Raw genomic sequence first — 22,922 nt, forward strand, 5'->3', positions numbered from 1 at the left:
CCTCTGTGGGATACAGGTATTTCCTACAGATATCGTTTGCGGTACCTGTGCCTGCACTGGATGGACTCTCTACTGGATACTGCATGCCTGGTAAGCCGTTGGAGGAGTGTTACTTCAGGTAAGTGACTTACTACAGCACACACACAGCCCAGAGGCTACTTGAAGGTACTCTGACACAGGTAAAGCATAGCCAGGGGACTTAGCCGGCTCTCCTCATGACACATGCCCTATTCTTAGCAGGGACACAGCCAGGTAAGACTGATGCTGTTCACAGCCCTCTGGCAGCTCTGGGGAACCATGATGAACCATGAGAACATATTTCCCCACCAACTATTATATATCAAGTGAAGTACCCTAGAATTTGTTTAACTACTTTAACTACAACATATGTGGAAACACTGGATACAGGGTCAGGATTATTATCCTTGATATTTATTATCAGTTGGGTCGGACTATTGGGCACCTCAAATAGGCATATATAACGCATTACAATAGGATATGATAGTCCATAGTTACAGCAGACCGCAAAGTAGTACTCATCCCTGCCACGCCTACCCTATATTATACCGTATGACTGCATGTTAATTGGGCCAGAAACGAGTATCCACACTTACAACCCACTCTTGTATACCGCTTCTAAGGTATTAGACACATTTTTTGATACTACATTGTGATACTTGGAACTCTAAATAACAGAGGCTTCAATTACTTATATAGTATCACAATCTTACCTATATTGGATCTAATCTCACCTTGTTGGTTTTAATGTAACAGTGTGTTTTGATTTTGTGTGTTAATTTTAATAAACAAACATTTAAAAGTTATATTTTAACTAATTTCCGTCAAGTATCGCCTCCAGAGTCTGGGCAGAGAGTGCTAGACGTGCACACTGTCCTGTGGAAAGGTTTTTACATTTCCACAGTTTTCCAATGTAAACTGTTGTTTAAACACGGGGGTTTAAACAACAGGGGCAAGTTTGTTTTATGTCAATCTGCATTCTCTATACTGTTGTACATTTTATGCTCTTTGGAATGTTATTTGCAGTAATGTACTTCATATATTTTTATGTACACTATTATTATATGCCAATCTATATAAACTGTTATGTTTATTGCATGTGCAGCAGCGCACATAATGCGTTTTACATATGCAGTACTTTATTTCTAGATGGATTACAAGTGGAGCGCTAATTTACAGTGGGTATTGAAAAGAATCACCCCCCTTGAAAATAATCACATTTTTATTGCTTTGCAGCCTGAAATAAAGACAGACATAGCTTTTGTTTATCCAGTTGTAATTACTCAGTGCAACTTATAACATCCACGTGAAAGATATAACACCAACATGTCAGGCAGAAATAAAGACAATTCAAACACAGAATCACTAAGTTGCAAAAAGGATCACCCCCTCCTAAAATTACTTGTAAACTGAATCAGGTGTAGCTAATCACCTTCTCAATGGTACACACAAATCCATTTGACATTCAACTGTGAGCAGCTGTGGATATATTGATTATCTCAGCATGAAAAGAGCTTTCCTTGAGCATCTCAGTCCCTGGTAGTTCAATTGAGGCAAACAATCAACTATGGGTGGCAATGCACTGTCAAAAGATCTCCAGGATAATGTTGTGGACAGGCACTCGTCAGGAGATGGATACAAGAAAATAGCAAAGGCTTTATCAATGCCTAGAAGCACAGTGAAGTCTATTATTAAGAAGTGGAAGGTATTTGGTACAACACTGACCCTCTCTGGATCAGGACGTCGCTCCATACTGGATGAAAGCGCCAGGAGGAAACTGGTCAGAAAGGCTACCAAGAGACCCACAGCAACTCTTTAAACAGTTTCAGGAATTTATGAAAGAGTGGTCATTGTGTGCATGTGACAACAATATCACAAATTCTCCACAAATGTGGCTTGTATGGGAGGGTTGCAAGAAAAAAGCCGCTCCTCAAGAAAGACCACATGCAGTCACGACTGAGATTTGTCATAACACACCTAGGAGGTTCTAAAGCCACATGGAAAAAGGTGTTATGGTCAGATGAGACTAACATTGAATTATTTGGCCTCAACACCATACGATATGTCTGGAGGAAATCAAATTACAGCTCACTATTCAAATAACAACATACCTATAGTAAAGCATGGAGGTGGTAATATCCTGTTATGGGGTTGTTTCTCTGCAGCAGGCACTGGAGCACTTGTCAAGATAGAAGGGATAATCAATGGGGCAAAATACCGTCAAATTCTTGAGGAAAATCTGCTGCCCTCTGCCAGGACGTTGTCAATGGGAAGAAGGTTTACCTTCCAACATGACATAGACCCAAAGCACACAACAAAAATGGTAGCCTTTCTGACCAGTTTCCTCCTGGCTCTTTCATCCAGTTTGGAGCAATGTCCTGATCTAGAGAGGGTCTGTGTTGTACCAAATACCTTCCACTTCTTAATAATAGACTTTACTTTGCTTCTAGGCATTGATAAAGTCTTTGATATTTTCTTGTATCCATCTCCTGACCTGTGCCTGTCCACAACATCCCAGAGATCTTTAGACAGTACCTTGCCAGTGCCCCCCATAGTTGTTTGCTTCAGTTGCACTTCCAGGGTCTGAGATGCTCCAGGAAAGCTCTGTTCATGCTGAGCTAATTAACATGCCCACAGCTGATCACAGCTGAAGGTCAAATGTCTTTGTGTGTGCCGTTGAGAAGGTGATTAGCTACACCTGATTCAGTTTACAAGTAATTTTAGGAGGGGGTGATATTTTTTGCAACTCAGTGATTCTGTTTTTGAATTGTCTTTATTTTTGCCTGACATGTTGGTGTTGTATCTTTCACTTGGATGGTAAAAGTTGCACTGAGTAATTACAACTGGATAAACAAAAACCGTTTCTGTCTTTATTTCAGGCTGGCTGCAAAGCAACTAAATGTGATTATTTTCAAGGGGGGTGATTCTTTTCAATACCCACTGTAGTTCTCATGCTGTGTCTCCCATTGGAGCCTACAGAAGCGCCCAGATCTTTCATGCAATGCAAACACGCTTGCATTTGCAGTGCGGGCCTCTTAAAAATACCAGCCCACAATTGCGTGCGCTGGTATTACAAGTTTCTATACTACTTTTTAGTGTTTGCAATATTATAATATCTGCTTATTTATGTTTTTACCTTTCATACATATTACTCTGCATGATTAATTGCAAATGCAGGCATACAGGAATTCTCCAATTCTTAGTACAACAGTGGAGATCCTCTAGAGAAAATATCTATTAGTATCCCTTTTATACCTATTATATGTGTGGTTTTCAGCAATGTACATAGTGTATTCACTTTGTAAAAGTTTAAAGGGATGTGAAAGCCAAATTTGCTTTGTTTCCATTATATTCTGTATTAAAGAGATACCTAGGTAGGCACCTGGAGCACTACATGGCAGGAAATAGTGCTGTCGTCTAGTGCTCTTGCAAATGGATAACATTCTTTTAAAATTGCTGCCACATAGTGCTCCAGAAATGGGCTGGCTCCTAAGCTTACGCCCCTGCTTTTTAACAAAAGATACCAAATGAATAAAGAAAAATTGATAATAGAAGTAAATTCCAAACAAAAAAAGACGAAATCCAGCGAGCTCCAGAAAAACAGGATTTATTTATGACCAACACACTGTAACCAGGTAAAAAATAAAGATAAGAGCTTAAATACAAAAAGTACTATGACCCACAGCTCCCTGCTGGTCTTACGCGTTTCGGCTGAAAGCAAGCCTTAATTATAGACCATACTAGGATATCCGGTAATCTCTCATAGCCTCATATTGGCTAATCAAAATCAAAGGAAAATAGCTGTAGGTACTAATGGATCACAAAACCATCTGTAATAAAGTACGTGGACAAAAATAGAAATTTAAACAACATGTCATCAAAGTATCATTATAAAGTAAATTATTAAAAAGATATGACACTTTGAGCTGAGGCAGTACAAAAGGTGACAAATTAAGATGTTCCTATGGAGCATTGTGAATGGCTTAATATTAGCCACCATACATAAACATAAATGTAAAAAATGCTCTATACTATGTATAGTCCAATATTAACTTTGGAACAATAGGGAGATCTAATTGATCTTGTCAGTGCACCAATTTCAAAATGATATTTTTTTTTGGGGGGGGGGGGGGTTTAGAACCAGAATGTACTGGATGGCAGGGAAAGATCCCCATAATCTGTCATATCATACTTGAGCTCCCAAAAGAAAAGTTTCCCATTCAATAATGGATCTAATATTTATTATGGGAGTGATCATTCGCTGCCACTCAGACACCTCATCTCCAAACCAATTACTGGTGATAAAAGGGGAACAACTTAAAATCTCTATCTGTATCGCCAGTGATTGATAATATCACCAACCGCATTAAAGCCACTTGGGCGTCTAGTTTGTAGTTTAAATGTCCAGAAGGCCTCCCTATGTAAAAGTTTAGAGGTTTTGTCTCCCCCCTAGGGGTATTGATTATACACCCAATAACCTGTCATTTAAAGGTATTGACCATTTTATTGTGATCTATTATTAAATGGTGTACCAGGTCTGAGACATCTATCCCTTTATCAATATTTTTAAGATGTTCCCTAATACTTGATCGTGCCTCATGTGTGGAACACCCTACGTACTGTATATTACAGTCAATACATTCTACTAAATAGATCACATGCCTGAAGAAGTAAATTATCAAGTTTAAAATTGCATGCTCTATCTGAATCATGAGACAATTTTTGGGTTTCTTATCCCTTTAAGTGTATGCAGTCTCTGCTTATTCTGGACATGGATTTATCTATATTTAGTGCTTGTCTAGTCAGTCAGGCCAAATTACATGCTAGCTATATACGTATTGTTTAGTATAGGCATGTGTATATTACATATTATACAGATTTATAAACTTTGTATTATTTTATGCATACGTTTATGTATTTCATCAGGAGAAATAGTCAGAAAAGGTGGATTTATTTTTTTTGTCCTTCAAGAGATCTGGAGTTTTCCTTCTCTTAGAAGCAGAGTTCTCTTAATTGACAAGCTGACATGGATCCCCTTTGGGAAACTTCCCATGATGAAGTTAGCTAAGTTGGCTTAAAAGCTGAAGGTTGAGAGTTCAGATCCCAGCTATGGCTACTTGCTTTATCCAGAAAGGTGGCTGCATTTTTCCAAATGTGTTCAAGACCTGGAGGGCATGTCCGTGTTTGTTCCTGTACCTGTCTCAGAACTAGGTCAAGGTATTTACTCCTAAGAAGAAAAGGACTTTCAGACCATTTTAGACTTGAAAACCCTAAACAAAATCCTAAGGGTACCTACCTTCAAAATGGAAGCAATTAGCACACTTTTACCCTTAATCTAGCTGGGTCAATTCATGCCTATTACAGAACTCAAGGATGCATATCTGCACACCCCTACCCACAAGGATCACTATCAGTTCCTGACAAACAGCTCCACGTACCTTCACAAAGGTGCTGGGTGCATTTTTGGTGGTGATCAGAGCTCAGGGCATTTTAATTGCACCATATTTGGACGACATTCTAGTGCAAGCCTCTTCCCTGTTACTAGCTATTACTCATACTGACAAGATTCTGTATTTCTCCAACATAGGTGTGTCCGGTCCACGGCGTCATCCTTACTTGTGGGATATTCTCTTCCCCAACAGGAAATGGCAAAGAGCCCAGCAAAGCTGGTCACATGATCCCTCCTAGGCTCCGCCTACCCCAGTCATTCTCTTTGCCGTTGTACAGGCAACATCTCCACGGAGATGGCTTAGAGTTTTTTAGTGTTTAACTGTAGTTTTTATTATTCAATCAAGAGTTTGTTATTTTGAAATAGTGCTGGTATGTACTATTTACTCAGAAACAGAAAAGAGATGAAGATTTCTGTTTGTATGAGGAAAATGATTTTAGCAACCGTCACTAAAATCCATGGCTGTTCCACACAGGACTGTTGAGAGCAATTAACTTCAGTTGGGGGAACAGTGAGCAGTCTCTTGCTGCTTGAGGTATGACACATTCTAACAAGACGATGTAATGCTGGAAGCTGTCATTTTCCCTATGGGATCCGGTAAGCCATGTTTATTAAGATCGTAAATAAGGGCTTCACAAGGGCTTATTAAGACTGTAGACTTTTTCTGGGCTAAATCGATTCATTATTAACACATATTTAGCCTTGAGGAATCATTTATTCTGGGTATTTTGATATAATATCGGCAGGCACTGTTTTAGAATTCTTTAGGGGCTTTCCCAAATCATAGGCAGAGCCTCATTTTCGCGCCGGTGTTGCGTACTTGTTTTTGAGAAGCATGACATGCAGTCGCATGTGAGAGGAGCTCTGATACTTAGAAAAGACTTTCTGAAGGCGTCATTTGGTATCGTATTCCCCTTTGGGCTTGGTTGGGTCTCAGCAAAGCAGATACCAGGGACTGTAAAGGGGTTAAAGTTAAAAACGGCTCCGGTTCCGTTATTTTAAGGGTTAAAGCTTCCAAATTTGGTGTGCAATACTTTTAAGGCTTTAAGACACTGTGGTGAAAATTTGGTGAATTTTGAACAATTCCTTCATGTTTTTTCGCAATTGCAGTAATAAAGTGTGTTCAGTTTAAAATTTAAAGTGACAGTAACGGTTTTATTTTAAAACGTTTTTTGTACTTTGTTATCAAGTTTATGCCTGTTTAACATGTCTGAACTACCAGATAGACTGTGTTCTGAATGTGGGGAAGCCAGAATTCCTATTCATTTAAATAAATGTGATTTATGTGACAATGACAATGATGCCCAAGATGATTCCTCAAGTGAGGGGAGTAAGCATGGTACTGCATCATTCCCTCCTTCGTCTACACGAGTCTTGCCCACTCAGGAGGCCCCTAGTACATCTAGCGCGCCAATACTCCTTACTATGCAACAATTAACGGCTGTAATGGATAATTCTGTCAAAAACATTTTAGCCAAAATGAACACTTATCAGCGTAAGCGCAACTGCTCTGTTTTAGATACTGAAGAGCATGACGACGCTGATAATAATGGTTCTGAAGGGCCCCTAACCCAGTCTGATGGGGCCAGGGAGGTTTTGTCTGAGGGAGAAATTACTGATTCAGGGAACATTTCTCAACAAGCTGAACTGATGTGATTACGTTTAAATTTAAGTTGGAACATCTCCGCATTCTGCTTAAGGAGGTATTATCCACTCTGGATGATTGTGACAAGTTGGTCATCCCAGAGAAACTATGTAAAATGGACAAGTTCCTAGAGGTCCCGGGGCTCCCAGAAGCTTTTCCTATACCCAAGCGGGTGGCGGACATTGTTAATAAAGAATGGGAAAGGCCCGGTATTCCTTTCGTCCCTCCCCCCATATTTAAAAAATTGTTTCCTATGGTCGACCCCAGAAAGGACTTATGGCAGACAGTCCCCAAGGTCGAGGGAGCGGTTTCCACTTTAAACAAACGCACCACTATACCCATAGAGGATAGTTGTGCTTTCAAAGATCCTATGGATAAAAAATTAGAAGGTTTACTTAAAAAGATGTTTGTTCAGCAGGGTTACCTTCTACAACCAATTTCATGCATTGTCCCTGTAGCTACAGCCGCATGTTTCTGGTTCGATGAGCTGATAAAGGCGGTCGATAGTGATTCTCCTCCTTATGAGGAGATTATGGACAGAATCAATGCTCTCAAATTGGCTAATTCTTTCACCCTAGACGCCACTTTGCAATTGGCTAGGTTAGCGGCTAAGAATTCTGGGTTTGCTATTGTGGCGCGCAGAGCGCTTTGGTTGAAATCTTGGTCAGCTGATGCGTCTTCCAAGAACAAGCTACTTAACATTCCTTTCAAGGGGAAAACGCTGTTTGGCCCTGACTTGAAAGAGATTATCTCTGATATCACTGGGGGTAAGGGCCACGCCCTTCCTCAGGATCGGCCTTTCAAGGCAAAAAATAAACCTAATTTTCGTCCCTTTCGTAGAAATGGACCAGCCCAAAGTGCTACGTCCTCTAAGCAAGAGGGTAATACTTCTCAAGCCAAGCCAGCTTGGAGACCAATGCAAGGCTGGAACAAGGGAAAGCAGGCCAAGAAACCTGCCACTGCTACCAAGACAGCATGAAATGTTGGCCCCCGATCCGGGACCGGATCTGGTGGGGGGCAGACTCTCTCTCTTCGCTCAGGCTTGGGCAAGAGATGTTCTGGATCCTTGGGCGCTAGAAATAGTCTCCCAAGGTTATCTTCTGGAATTCAAGGGGCTTCCCCCAAGGGGGAGGTTCCACAGGTCTCAGTTGTCTTCAGACCACATAAAAAGACAGGCATTCTTACATTGTGTAGAAGACCTGTTAAAAATGGGAGTGATTCATCCTGTTCCATTAAGAGAACAAGGGATGGGGTTCTACTCCAATCTGTTCATAGTTCCCAAAAAAGAGGGAACGTTCAGACCAATCTTAGATCTCAAGATCTTAAACAAGTTTCTCAAGGTTCCATCGTTCAAGATGGAAACCATTCGAACTATTCTTCCTTCCATCCAGGAAGGTCAATTCATGACCACAGTGGATTTAAAGGATGCGTATCTACATATTCCTATCCACAAGGAACATCATCGGTTCCTAAGGTTCGCATTCCTGGACAAGCATTACCAGTTCGTGGCGCTTCCTTTCGGATTAGCCACTGCTCCAAGGATTTTCACAAAGGTACTAGGGTCCCTTCTAGCTGTGCTAAGACCAAGGGGCATTGCTGTAGTACCTTACTTGGGCGACATTCTGATTCAAGCGTCGTCCCTTCCTCAAGCAAAGGCTCACACGGACATTGTCCTGGCCTTTCTCAGATCTCACGGATGGAAAGTGAACGTGGAAAAGAGTTCTCTATCTCCGTCAACAAGGGTTCCCTTCTTGGGAACAATAATAGACTCCTTAGAAATGAGGATTTTTCTGACAGAGGCCAGAAAAACAAAACTTCTAGACTCTTGTCGGATACTTCATTCCGTTCCTCTTCCTTCCATAGCGCAGTGCATGGAAGTGATCGGTTTGATGGTAGCGGCAATGGACATAGTTCCTTTTGCGCGCATTCATCTAAGACCATTACAACTGTGCATGCTCAGTCAGTGGAATGGGGACTATACAGACTTGTCTCCGAAGATACAAGTAAATCAGAGGACCAGAGACTCACTCCGTTGGTGGCTGTCCCTGGACAACCTGTCACAAGGGATGACATTCCGCAGACCGGAGTGGGTCATCGTCACGACCGACGCCAGTCTGATGGGCTGGGGCGCGGTCTGGGGATCCCTGAAAGCTCAGGGTCTTTGGTCTCGGGAAGAATCTCTTCTACCGATAAATATTCTGGAACTGAGAGCGATATTCAATGCTCTCAAGGCTTGGCCTCAGCTAGCGAGGGCCAAGTTCATACGGTTTCAATCAGACAACATGACAACTGTTGCGTACATCAACCATCAGGGGGGAACAAGGAGTTCCCTAGCGATGGAAGAAGTGACCAAAATCATTCTATGGGTGGAGTCTCACTCCTGCCACCTGTCTGCTATCCACATCCCAGGAGTGGAAAATTGGGAAGCGGATTTTCTGAGTCGTCAGACATTGCATCCGGGGGAGTGGGAACTCCATCCGGAAATCTTTGCCCAAGTCACTCAGCTGTGGGGCATTCCAGACATGGATCTGATGGCCTCTCATCAGAACTTCAAAGTTCCTTGCTACGGGTCCAGATCCAGGGATCCCAAGGCGGCTCTAGTGGATGCACTAGTAGCACCTTGGACCTTCAAACTAGCTTATGTGTTCCCGCCGTTTCCTCTCATCCCCAGGCTGGTAGCCAGGATCAATCAGGAGAGGGCGTCGGTGATCTTGATAGCTCCTGCGTGGCCACGCAGGACTTGGTATGCAGATCTGGTGAATATGTCATCGGCTCCACCTTGGAAGCTACCTTTGAGACGAGACCTTCTTGTTCAGGGTCCGTTCGAACATCCGAATCTGGTTTCACTCCAGCTGACTGCTTGGAGATTGAACGCTTGATCTTATCGAAGCGAGGGTTCTCAGATTCTGTTATCGATACTCTTGTTCAGGCCAGAAAGCCTGTAACTAGAAAGATTTACCACAAAATTTGGAAAAAATATATCTGTTGGTGTGAATCTAAAGGATTCCCTTGGGACAAGGTTAAGATTCCTAAGATTCTATCCTTCCTTCAAGAAGGATTGGAAAAAGGATTATCTGCTAGTTCCCTGAAGGGACAGATTTCTGCCTTGTCTGTGTTACTTCACAAAAAGCTGGCAGCTGTGCCAGATGTTCAAGCCTTTGTTCAGGCTCTGGTTAGAATTAAGCCTGTTTACAAACCTTTGACTCCTCCTTGGAGTCTCAACTTAGTTCTTTCAGTTCTTCAGGGGGTTCCGTTTGAACCCTTACATTCCGTTGATATTAAGTTATTATCTTGGAAAGTTTTGTTTTTAGTTGCAATTCCTTCTGCTAGAAGAGTTTCAGAATTATCTGCTCTGCAGTGTTCTCCTCCTTATCTGGTGTTCCATGCAGATAAGGTGGTTTTACGTACTAAACCTGGTTTTCTTCCAAAAGTTGTTTCTAACAAAAACATTAACCAGGAGATTATCGTACCTTCTCTGTGTCCGAAACCAGTTTCAAAGAAGGAACGTTTGTTGCACAATTTGGATGTTGTTCGCGCTCTAAAATTCTATTTAGATGCTACAAAGGATTTTAGACAAACATCTTCCTTGTTTGTTGTTTATTCCGGTAAAAGGAGAGGTCAAAAAGCAACTTCTACCTCTCTCTCTTTTTGGATTAAAAGCATCATCAGATTGGCTTACGAGACTGCCGGACGGCAGCCTCCCGAAAGAATCACGGCTCATTCCACTAGGGCTGTGGCTTCCACATGGGCCTTCAAGAACGAGGCTTCTGTTGATCAGATATGTAGGGCAGCGACTTGGTCTTCACTGCACACTTTTACCAAATTTTACAAGTTTGATACTTTTGCTTCTTCTGAGGCTGTTTTTGGGAGAAAGGTTTTGCAAGCCGTGGTGCCTTCCATTTAGGTGACCTGATTTGCTCCCTCCCTTCATCCGTGTCCTAAAGCTTTGGTATTGGTTCCCACAAGTAAGGATGACGCCGTGGACCGGACACACCTATGTTGGAGAAAACAGAATTTATGTTTACCTGATAAATTACTTTCTCCAACGGTGTGTCCGGTCCACGGCCCGCCCTGGTTTTTTTTTAATCAGGTCTGATAATTTATTTTCTTTAACTACAGTCACCACGGTACCATATGGTTTCTCCTATGCAAATATTCCTCCTTAACGTCGGTCGAATGACTGGGGTAGGCGGAGCCTAGGAGGGATCATGTGACCAGCTTTGCTGGGCTCTTTGCCATTTCCTGTTGGGGAAGAGAATATCCCACAAGTAAGGATGACGCCGTGGACCGGACACACCGTTGGAGAAAGTAATTTATCAGGTAAACATAAATTCTGTTTTTCTCCAAGACCATGGCTGGAGAAGCATTGTTTTTAAAAGCTCATTATATCCTGCTACAATTGTAGCATTTCTAGGAGTCATAGTAAATTCCGTCCTTATGCGTCAGTTTCTGACAGAAGCTTGCATAATAAAGAGTCAGAGGGCGTGTTCCTACCTGCAGAGGACTCCATTTCCATCAGTAGCTCAGTGCATGTAGGTGGTGGGTCTTATTGAATCTGCTTCAGATGCAGCTCCTTTTTCCCGTCTCCGCTTGAGTCCCTTTTACTTATCTATGCTAAATCAGTGGTCAAGGAATTATCTACACTTGGAGCTACAGATTGCTCTGAATTTCTCCGTCAGACAATCTCTCTCTTGCTGGACACAAAGACCTTCTTTATTCCTTGGAGCATCTTTCTTTCGTCCGTCATGGGCTATTGTGACGACGGACACCAGTCTTTCAGGCTGGGGGGCAGTCTGGGATTCTCCAAGAGCGCAAGGAGTCTAGTCTCCTCTAGATGCAAGGTTACCAATCAGCATTCTGCAAGTTTGAGTGATTCTCAAAGTTTCAGTGATTCTTTAGTCCTGGCCCCTTTTGAACGAGAAAAAGTTCATACGTTTCCAGTCGGACAATATCACATCGGTGGCCTAGCCTACATAAATCAAGGAGGTACCTGCAGTCCACTGGCCATGCAGGAGGTGTCTCAGATTCTGTCTTGGGCCGAGAGAAATCACTGCTCCCTATCAGCAATTCACATACCAGGTGTGAACATCTGGAGGTGTGTTACATCAGCCATCAATCGGTCCATCCAGGAGAGTGATCTCTACATCAGGACATTTTCCATCGCTTAGTTATCAAATGGGGTCTACCGGACATTGATCTGATGGCCTCTCACTTGAATCAAATGCTTCCAAGGTTTTGTACAAGATCAAGAGATCCAAAGGCTCACATGATAGATGCCTTGGTATGTCCATGGGAATTTCATCTAGCATACCTGTTTCCTCCCTTTGTTCTTCTTCCAAGAGTCATTGCTCAGATCAAACAGTAGTCAGCCTCAGTAATATAAATTGCTCCAGCATGGCCCTGCAGAACATGGTATGTGGATCTAGTGCAGATGTTCTCATCTCCCCCATAGCTTCTTCCTTTGAGACAAGACCTGTTGTCTCAAGGGCCTCATTTGCATCAGGATCTCAATTTTCTAAGTTTAACGGCGTGGAAGTTAAACGTCTACAGGTTTCTTGGAATCCGTCATTGAAACTTTGATTCAAGCCAGAAAGCCTTTGACACAAAAGATTATCACAAAATTTGGAAGGCATATTTTGAGTTGTCAGTATATACCAGGGTTATAATGCAATGTATTTGTTATTATTCTTTAAAACAACCTCCAATTAAAATGAATATACGAAACAATTGAAATTAATATTTATTCATAAATTCTTGAGATTAGTTTTTAATTTATAAACACATTGAAATATATTAAGTAGAGGCCAGAAAAGATTATGAATCAACTATGCACGCTTATTCCGTTACAAAATTCTATACAACAGATCATAAAAAAATATACCTTTAAAATTAACTTTACTCACAATGAATCGCATTAAAATACCACAATAAAATACCAGAGTATGGACTATTAGCTTAACAGTGTTTAGTTGAACAGTATAACAAAAATACTTTAACATCCAATTGATATGCCAATTTATCTGAGCTGAAATAACCTCTTATTTAGCCACCATAAAATAAGTTTTAAAATATATCACAATATCTACAAATAACTTAATACACCAGAGAAATTTAACTGCAGTAATAAGCCTGACTTAAAGATGTAAAATACAAAAAACCTTTATCTAGCAAACAAGATTATCTAGCATTGAATATAACTGGTTCTAATTTACACAGGACTATGGCTATAACTTAAAATACAAAGTGCCCTTATTAAATCACTAGCTTTAATTAAACTATAGCTATAGAATACCTTTGATTTAAAATAAAAGTATGAAACAACCCTTTATACGTTACAAGTTACCAAATTGAAGTTTCAGGGTTTTTTTCAGATAAGTTCTGTTCACCTCATAAATTAAGAGAGGTATTTTGCAATATGGATAAGGAAGTTAGCCCAATTTTTGCTTATAGAGACTGTGTTTCCAACAGGCCAGCAAGGTTATCAGTCAAAATGTTAGCAAGCAAAGACCCCTTCTATCCCTTTGCATGAGGTTATATCACGTGATACACCCCACCCCTTTTTATTCTAATCATTGGTGAACCTTTTTGGATATGTCCCATGGAGCTTGTCTGATAGGCCCTTAACGGAGCTTGTCCCTGTTTAGCTACTGGGAAATGCCATTTTAACAAATATTTTTTGGTTGTAATACTGGATTTAGACCATCGGGGCAGCAGACAAAGACAAACATTTACATTTTTAACACTGCTAACAGCTTACTAGATCTTTTAATTGTATATGTAATATACTCACTATTTCCTGATATTAATAAACCTACCTGGTCACATATATGTCCCATCTAATTTAATCTAGCATGCATTCATAGATACCAAACAGGAGTATACTTCAATCCTATAATATTTTAGAAAATGCCTTTAAAGTTGCATTTTTATGAGGGACTAGTAGTATCAATCAGTAAAATATATATGTCTATCTGACTTATTCTTTATATCAGCTCATTTGATATGCTGGTATATATTTCATTTCCTAGTCACATCTAATATCATAGATATGAGTATTATAGTTATTTATTAATACAGGTCTCAACAGTGCCCAAGACATGGGCTCAAATTCTATGATGCATCTATATGTCAACTCATATCATCTTATTTAGAACCCTCATCTTCACATAAGTTCTTCCCTGTAATGTTCATTAGATCTCTTGAAAACAAAGAAAATATATTTATCTTGAAATAAACTGGTTAAACATTTTTTTTTTTTATAGTAACTTTTTATTTGGTTTTACAAACATAAGTAACAATTGGGGACACGCAGGTCCCTTGCTCTAATAGGTACAAACAAGGTTTTTGGACACGCAGGTCCGAAATAGATGAGCACACATACTGAAAGGGTGCAATTAATAGGGCCTATGAGTACCCTGGAAAGGGAAAACATGAGATAAATGTTCCCATAAGCACATATATGAATAGTATTATATGGAACCATAATTCCCCATCCAAGGAACACACAAGTTAGGTCTAGTCAATGAGGAAGCTTATACTTCCGTGATATCAAAGGGTTTGCGGCGAAAATAGTTCGCCTAATTTGAGCCCTGGAGCGGGCTCTGTATGTAGGGGGGGGGGGGGAGGTGAACGTACACATAATATCTACTGTAAGTAAACATAGAGGCGATTAGCCATTGCACAATATAATAAATAAAATGAAGTGTTGCGTGGTCTGGGCTTAATATAAATCTCATAACTTTCTTTATGGTATAATATGATATAATATAACGGGCCCTAGACTCCTATGGGTTACATGAAACTAGTCACCTGCAGGATTGAAAACCCTCCTATCATGCTATGGGGTCTTGTTGCACATCCTCACCAGATTGAGTAGTTAAGGCTTGCATATATCCTGTGGGAGTAAGTTATCTCATAGACAATACATCAAAACAGGATACCTGTGTTAGTGAAATTCAATTCCCCTCATAACACTTCATCTCGCTATATAAGAAGAATTTATATCAATTGATCTTAGGTTGCCACCTTCAAGGTTTAAGCTTCCTTTATGTGTACTCCCTCAAGGCCCTGGCCACTGGTCAAGAATTAGAAACACAGATTATGAAAGGATAGTCTTGAACAATAATGAGATAATAATGATACATATAAGCACAGTAGTAAATTGTAATTGTCCTTATCAGGGGCCCCCTCTAACCCCCAGATAGGACAGAGACAAAAAATGGCTTGTCATTATCATTAGAGGGCTCATATCAGTGACCCAAGATCAATACAATTGTAAGGTAGCTACTAGGACATCTGTTTCCCGGACACTTATGTAGATGTCTCTCCTGAGGCTCCCGACTAACCCACAGGTGAGGTATTAAGTCAAGATGTCCGCAGCCACTATTATATTAACACTCAGCAAGCTATATGGTAAAAGCAAACAGTAAGCTAAATTAACATTGAAGTCCCACAGTATAACTATCATACATTAAGGTAGTGGGACGACCCAGGCTATAGAGTTGAGTATGAGATAAACCTAGTGTTAGACCCTTGGTATAGGAGAGCCATAACATGCAATATATATTATTGATGTATATACATTGTGAAATAGAGCCAAAATAAAACACTCACTGTGGATATAAGAAATACTATGCCCTACCCATAACTTCTAAGCAAATGATGAAGCCTTGATGGCCGCTGAACACTAGCAGGAGAACTGTAAGCCCTGTGATATATGTTAAGGTGGAGGCTACAAATAGATATTACTATAAAATTATAGGACAATTTTTAAACTTAAGTTAAATGACTTTCATAAGATATATATATATAGCAAGATCTCAGTATCAAATGTTAGAACCAACACTCACAAATATATGGGGGAATGTTGCTATGAGAATAAAGAGGTCACTGTGATCTTTCAGTGAACAGCATATATATAATCAGTAAGTATGGTTACCAGTAACACAAAAACAGGATCTCCCTGGAAATATTACTGTAACTACCAGTACATGAAAATTACAAGAACAGTAGGCCAGTTATCAAGTTATATGAGAGCAGTAGACTTTGAGATAGCATTGGTAGGTCCATCTTATAATGCTTATGTAGGGTGACCATAAATAATGCAAGTGACTGCTATCGGCAAAATAAAGATTTCTGTGCTTCACATAAACCAGTCCAATTTCAAGCTCACATAGCAGTAGCTAAAAGTGTAAAGCAGTGTCTCAAATTGTAGTCTTAAGTTCTATTTACCAGCAAGTCAATGTCCAAAACCATTTTCAGGGTCAAGCCGGCTAGTAAAGTCAGTATACATCAGGTCAGTGTTCATCCGATTCCCAGCCTATCTACTGCTGGCCAGAATTCTCTTTGTCGCAACATATGGATTACAATGCCAACATCATCTCCCTGCATAGGGGCCCTGGCAGAACAACAGACTGTTAGAGTGAAGCTGTCCAGGATCGCAGCTAAGTCAAGAGATCCCCTGCCTTTCAGCAGTGACACAGGAGCTGAGTTTCCAGCTTGTCGATCCACGTGTCAGGCAGCAAAAGACATGGACCTGGTAGGCAAGACTTCATCCACCTCCTGAGTGACCAAGGTGTGGCTCTCTCGACTAGCCCGTAGATCAGACCCTCCGGTCCCAGGATCCCCACCATCAGCAGTCAAAGGCTGCAATGTGATTTGATTCTGGTTGGGAGGCGGCATATCGTGCTTTGGCTCTACCATCTGTTCCACAGGAGGTTGCTTAGCGGTCGGGCTCGTAGAGTGTTTCGCGCACTTCACTGTTGAAATAGTTGGATGAGCTGGGATTGCAAACAACACGGTTCTGATATCGTTGTAAAGTTGTTCAAAATGCTGCGATACCGCGGTTTGCATTGTGCGCTCCCACTTCTTTACGGCCTCCATGTTGTATCTCTTTGGCCTGGATGTTTGTATTCCGGTTCGTCTCCAACTGCTTCACCTTATGCACAGAATAAAGCCCAATGAGGCCGGGTATAGTTGGGAACTAGTTAAAGATCCAAGCTTTAGGTCATAATTCCCCAAAAGAATGTTTATAATATTTCTCCTCACGGAGCTCACAGAAAACACGTCTTTCCTTACTGGTTGCTGGCTCCGCCCCCCCTCTGGTTAAACATTTTTAATTGACTACATAGCTACTTATTAAGTTCAGCAAATAATTATCTAATATGTTATTGTCCGGCATCTCTCCTCATATCCACAAATATACATTTTTATTCAATACTGAGGTATACCTTAACTGAAAATTATACATGTTGTACTTTAAAATGAATTTCAAGTTACAATGCAGCACGTGTTTCTGCTAGCCAGCATGATGTGTATCTGAGGTTCAGGGTCAATTAACAGGCCTGTGCTAATTACTATATCCTCAGAAATCTTATGTAGAAAATCTTGTCTCCAACACCCCAGGATGTATCCTGGCTTGGGTAATTACCAGGCCCATGTTTACCCTTCCTGTGATCTTCAAAGAATTAAATAGTGACCTATCTTCACTAATTGAACAATTGTATCCTCTCTCTTTTGTTCTCAGCTTGTTTTAAGCAGTGAGGGGGCAGGGGCTATAGTGAGACCAATTCATATCAATTTAGATATTAGCCAAAAATGAAATATTAGATTGTGCTACATCTGTAGTTTATTTAATGTTATTTCACAGGTTCCCTGACAGAGTGGTATTCTTCCAAATGGTTTTCTTGTTATTCCTTTAGGATTCCTAGAATTCTTCAGTTTTTACAGGATGACCTTGGCAATGGTTTGTCTGCTAGCTCCCTAAAAGGTCACATTTCTGCCTTATCTGTTATTTTTCATAAGAAGTGAGCTAAATAAATCACTTAGGGTATAAGTGTACAGGTAAGCAGCAACACATTAGCATGTGTGAGTCTGTATACACAGAACTACTTTCTACCCACTATGAGACAGATTACGAGTACAGCGCAAATGTTTGTACACAAGATGTTTGGGTTTTCATGATTGTTTTGCGTGTAGGTTAAATTGTGCTGGTATTACAAGTTGAAAGTAAACGTGATTGCTTGAGCACAATCCTGATTTACTCTAGAATGATTACTGCGTCCTCAGAGCTGTGGTTAACTGTTTCGCAAAACAAAAAGTGTCACAAAACACATACAAAATACATTACAGAGTATAGTTACACTCATAATAACACTATCTAAAAACATTATTTAAAAAAAATATTGCACAAAAAAGTTGTAGGGGCTCAAAGTTATGAGATGTTAGAAGTTTTAGAATAAAAAAGGAAGGCAAAAGGCGTTACCATTGAGATACCTACATATACATATCTAAAGATGTATGTATTTAAAAATGTTTCTATATGTGTACATATATATTTATAAGTGTGGACTTGAAATCCATTCATCCAAAACAGAACACTGCACTCAACGGTGCAGAATAAAATATCATTTTATTAGTACAAAATTAAAACATGAACTTCCCCAGACGTTTCAGCACCCACTGGCACCTTGTTCACTGGGAGCTAAAGTGCAAAAAATGTATTTATATATGTTTACAGATGTATATACACATATAAACACACAAATACATATGTACACATATATAGAAGTGCATTAGAGCCCTTTGCAGTTAGGTAGATGAAAACATGTAAAAGCTTATTTATGCAATATTCATATTTATTAAAGTTTTATACTGTGTATTTACTATAAATATTTCATATTCCATTGTTCTGCACATAGCAGAATATGTTCTAAGTATTTATAAATAGATATTCCTACATATTTCTGTATATATCTATACCTATATATAATCATTTATAGATATGGGTATAGATATATATTGTTCCAAAATACCATCAGATATATATACAAATATGTATTTATGAATCAATAGAACATATTCTGCTATATGCAGAACATTGTAATGTGAAATATTCATATTTTAATGTCGGGTTAGCGCACATAAGAATATGCGATTGGGATTGCGCAAAAGTGGGGTGTTATGGTTTTTTGCCACTTGTTTTTCTCCATTGACTTCTATGGGGGGAATAGGTTATTGCACAAGTGATATTGTAAGTTCTGATTTTTGCATGTGTTGGGTTAGCCTGAGCGCGATCACTTTTTTTTACTTTCTATGAAAAAGTGAACTGCCCTTTTTTTAGAGTTGTCACATCAATTCCTAAAAGTCACTTTGTAGAAAGGTGATTGCAATTTCTGTGGTAATGGTTTGCTTTCTGAAAGGACATCCCCTCTTTCAAAGAAATGGTTTTGTGCGGTTTTTTTGTTGTTGCTGTATTTAAGATGGAGACACTCGTCCCAGAGTAAAAAAAAATCGGTATGTAACTGCCAGTTTTATGGTAATCGCCTGCTAATAATAGAGTAAAATGCATCTTATTGGAAAGACCCCTCATTTGAAAGGGCAGCCTCTTTTCCTTTTTAATAAGGGATCCGATGCAAATGTAAATGGTGTGGACACTGAGATATAGGCTCTATACGTGCTTTGTACCACTAACAGCACAAAGTCATGACTTCAGTTGGCTCTGAGCATAATGAGGACTCTTCTAGACAACAAGCAATTCCTAACTGTGCAGGAGGACTGCATAGGGGAAGAAATGGGGAGGACAACATGTTATCCGTCACATTCAATGGGTTAATTAAAGGGAAAATATCACTTGAATATGTAAAAAGGAAAAATATTTTAACTCAAAATGTCATCAGCTCACCAGAGCAAGTGCTCTGGTAACAGTTATAATTCAGATTGCTGTCCAGCTGCAAGATTTAAAAAATAAAAATCAATAAAAAGCCTTTAATGACTGATTCTGTATTCCTCAATGTTTAATGGTTTTTCTCAGGTAACTATGCAGGGGACTATGACTTAGGATAGCATAGTGAATATCCCATTGTGGCCATATGCTACTTAACTGCTATCTTGACCAGCTTCATGTTCCATTTATGATGTTGGAGTATACTGCGTCTACTCTTTCTTATTTTGAAGGTGATGAGTTTTATCTTTTCCAGCTTTAAGTTAATGACACTTGGAGACATATTACTTATTTCTCCAACATAGGTGTGTCCGGTCCACGGCGTCATCCTTACTTGTGGGATATTCTCTTCCCCAACAGGAAATGGCAAAGAGCCCAGCAAAGCTGGTCACATGATCCCTCCTAGGCTCCGCCTACCCCAGTCATTCTCTTTGCCGTTGTACAGGCAACATCTCCACGGAGATGGCTTAGAGTTTTTTAGTGTTTAACTGTAGTTTTTATTATTCAATCAAGAGTTTGTTATTTTAAAATAGTGCTGGTATGTACTATTTACTCAGAAACAGAAAAGAGATGAAGATTTCTGTTTGTATGAGGAAAATGATTTTAGCAACCGTTACTAAAATCCATGGCTGTTCCACACAGGACTGTTGAGAGGAATTAACTTCAGTTGGGGGAACAGTGAGCAGTCTCTTGCTGCTTGAGGTATGACACATTCTAACAAGACGATGTAATGCTGGAAGCTGTCATTTTCCCTATGGGATCCGGTAAGCCATGTTTATTAAGATAGTAAATAAGGGCTTCACAAGGGCTTATTAAGACTGTAGACTTTTTCTGGGCTAAATCGATTCATTATTAACACATATTTAGCCTTGAGGAATCATTTAATCTGGGTATTTTGATAAGATTATATCGGCAGGCACTGTTTTAGACACCTTATTCTTTAGGGGCTTTCCCAAATCATAGGCAGAGCCTCATTTTCGCGCCGGTGTTGCGCACTTGTTTTTGAGAGGCATGACATGCAGTCGCATGTGTGAGGAGCTCTGATACATAGAAAAGACTTTCTGAAGGCGTCATTTGGTATCGTATTCCCCTTTGGGCTTGGTTGGGTCTCAGCAAAGCAGATACCAGGGACTGTAAAGGGGTTAAAGTTAAAAATGGCTCCGGTTCCGTTATTTTAAGAGTTAAAGCTTCCAAATTTGGTGTGCAATACTTTTAAGGCTTTAAGACACTGTGGTGAAATTTTGGTGAATTTTGAACAATTCCTTCATATTTTTTCGCAATTGCAGTAATAAAGTGTGTTCAGTTTAAAATTTAAAGTGACAGTAACAGTTTTATTTTAAAACGTTTTTTGTACTTTGTTATCAAGTTTATGCCTGTTTAACATGTCTGAACTACCAGATAGACTGTGTTCTGAATGTGGGGAAGCCAGAGTTCCTTCTCATTTAAATAAATGTGATTTATGTGACAATGACAATGATGCCCAAGATGATTCCTCAAGTGAGGGGAGTAAGCATGGTACTGCATCATTCCCTCCTTCGTCTACACGAGTCTTGCCCACTCAGGAGGCCCCTAGTACATCTAGCGCGCCAATACTCCTTACTATGCAACAATTAACGGCTGTAATGGATAATTCTGTCAAAAACATTTTAGCCAAAATGCACACTTATCAGCGTAAGCGCGACTGCTCTGTTTTAGATACTGAAGAGCATGACGACGCTGATAATAATGGTTCTGAAGGGCCCCTAAACCAGTCTGATGGGGCCAGGGAGGTTTTGTCTGAGGGAGAAATTACTGATTCAGGGAACATTTCTCAACAAGCTGAACCTGATGTGATTACGTTTAAATTTAAGTTGGAACATCTCCGCATTCTGCTTAAGGAGGTATTATCCACTCTGGATGATTGTGACAAGTTGGTCATCCCAGAGAAACTATGTAAAATGGACAAGTTCCTAGAGGTCCCGGGGCTCCCAGAAGCTTTTCCTATACCCAAGCGGGTGGCGGACATTGTAAATAAAGAATGGGAAAGGCCCGGTATTCCTTTCGTCCCTCCCCCCATATTTAAAAAATTGTTTCCTATGGTCGACCCCAGAAAGGACTTATGGCAGACAGTCCCCAAGGTCGAGGGAGCGGTTTCCACTTTAAACAAACGCACCACTATACCCATAGAAGATAGTTGTGCTTTCAAAGATCCTATGGATAAAAAATTAGAAGGTTTACTTAAAAAGATGTTTGTTCAGCAGGGTTACCTTCTACAACCAATTTCATGCATTGTCCCTGTCGCTACAGCCGCGTGTTTCTGGTTCGATGAGCTGGTAAAGGCGGTCGATAGTGATTCTCCTCCTTATGAGGAGATTATGGACAGAATCAATGCTCTCAAATTGGCTAATTCTTTCACCCTAGACGCCACTTTGCAATTGGCTAGGTTAGCGGCTAAGAATTCTGGATTTGCTATTGTGGCGCGCAGAGCGCTTTGGTTGAAATCTTGGTCAGCTGATGCGTCTTCCAAGAACAAGCTACTTAACATTCCTTTCAAGGGGAAAACGCTGTTTGGCCCTGACTTGAAAGAGATTATCTCTGATATCACTGGGGGTAAGGGCCACGCCCTTCCTCAGGATCGGCCTTTCAAGGCCAAAAATAAACCTAATTTTCGTCCCTTTCGTAGAAACGGGCCAGCCCAAAGTGCTACGTCCTCTAAGCAAGAGGGTAATACTTCTCAAGCCAAGCCAGCTTGGAGACCAATGCAAGGCTGGAACAAGGGAAAGCAGGCCAAAAAACCTGCCACTGCTACCAAGACAGCATGAAATGTTGGCCCCCGATCCGGGACCGGATCTGGTTGGGGGCAGACTCTCTCTCTTCGCTCAGGCTTGGGCAAGAGATGTTCTGGATCCTTGGGCGCTAGAAATAGTCTCCCAAGGTTATCTTCTGGAATTCAAGGGGCTTCCCCCAAGGGGGAGGTTCCACAGGTCTCAGTTGTCTTCAGACCACATAAAAAGACAGGCATTCTTACGTTGTGTAGAAGACCTGTTAAAAATGGGAGTGATTCATCCTGTTCCATTAGGAGAACAAGGGATGGGGTTCTACTCCAATCT

At 40.4% G+C, this 22,922-nt stretch overlaps 1 protein-coding gene across 1 annotated transcript in view; it reads left to right on the forward strand.

Moving 5' to 3' along the window:
- LOC128662948 (apoptotic protease-activating factor 1) overlaps positions 1 to 22,922 on the forward strand; it is a 257,549-nt gene that overhangs the window by 197,461 nt on the left and 37,166 nt on the right. The window lies entirely within an intron of this gene.

Source organism: Bombina bombina, chromosome 6 (genome assembly GCF_027579735.1).
Source record: "Bombina bombina isolate aBomBom1 chromosome 6, aBomBom1.pri, whole genome shotgun sequence".
In the NCBI taxonomy this organism is placed as follows: Eukaryota; Metazoa; Chordata; class Amphibia; order Anura; family Bombinatoridae; genus Bombina; species Bombina bombina.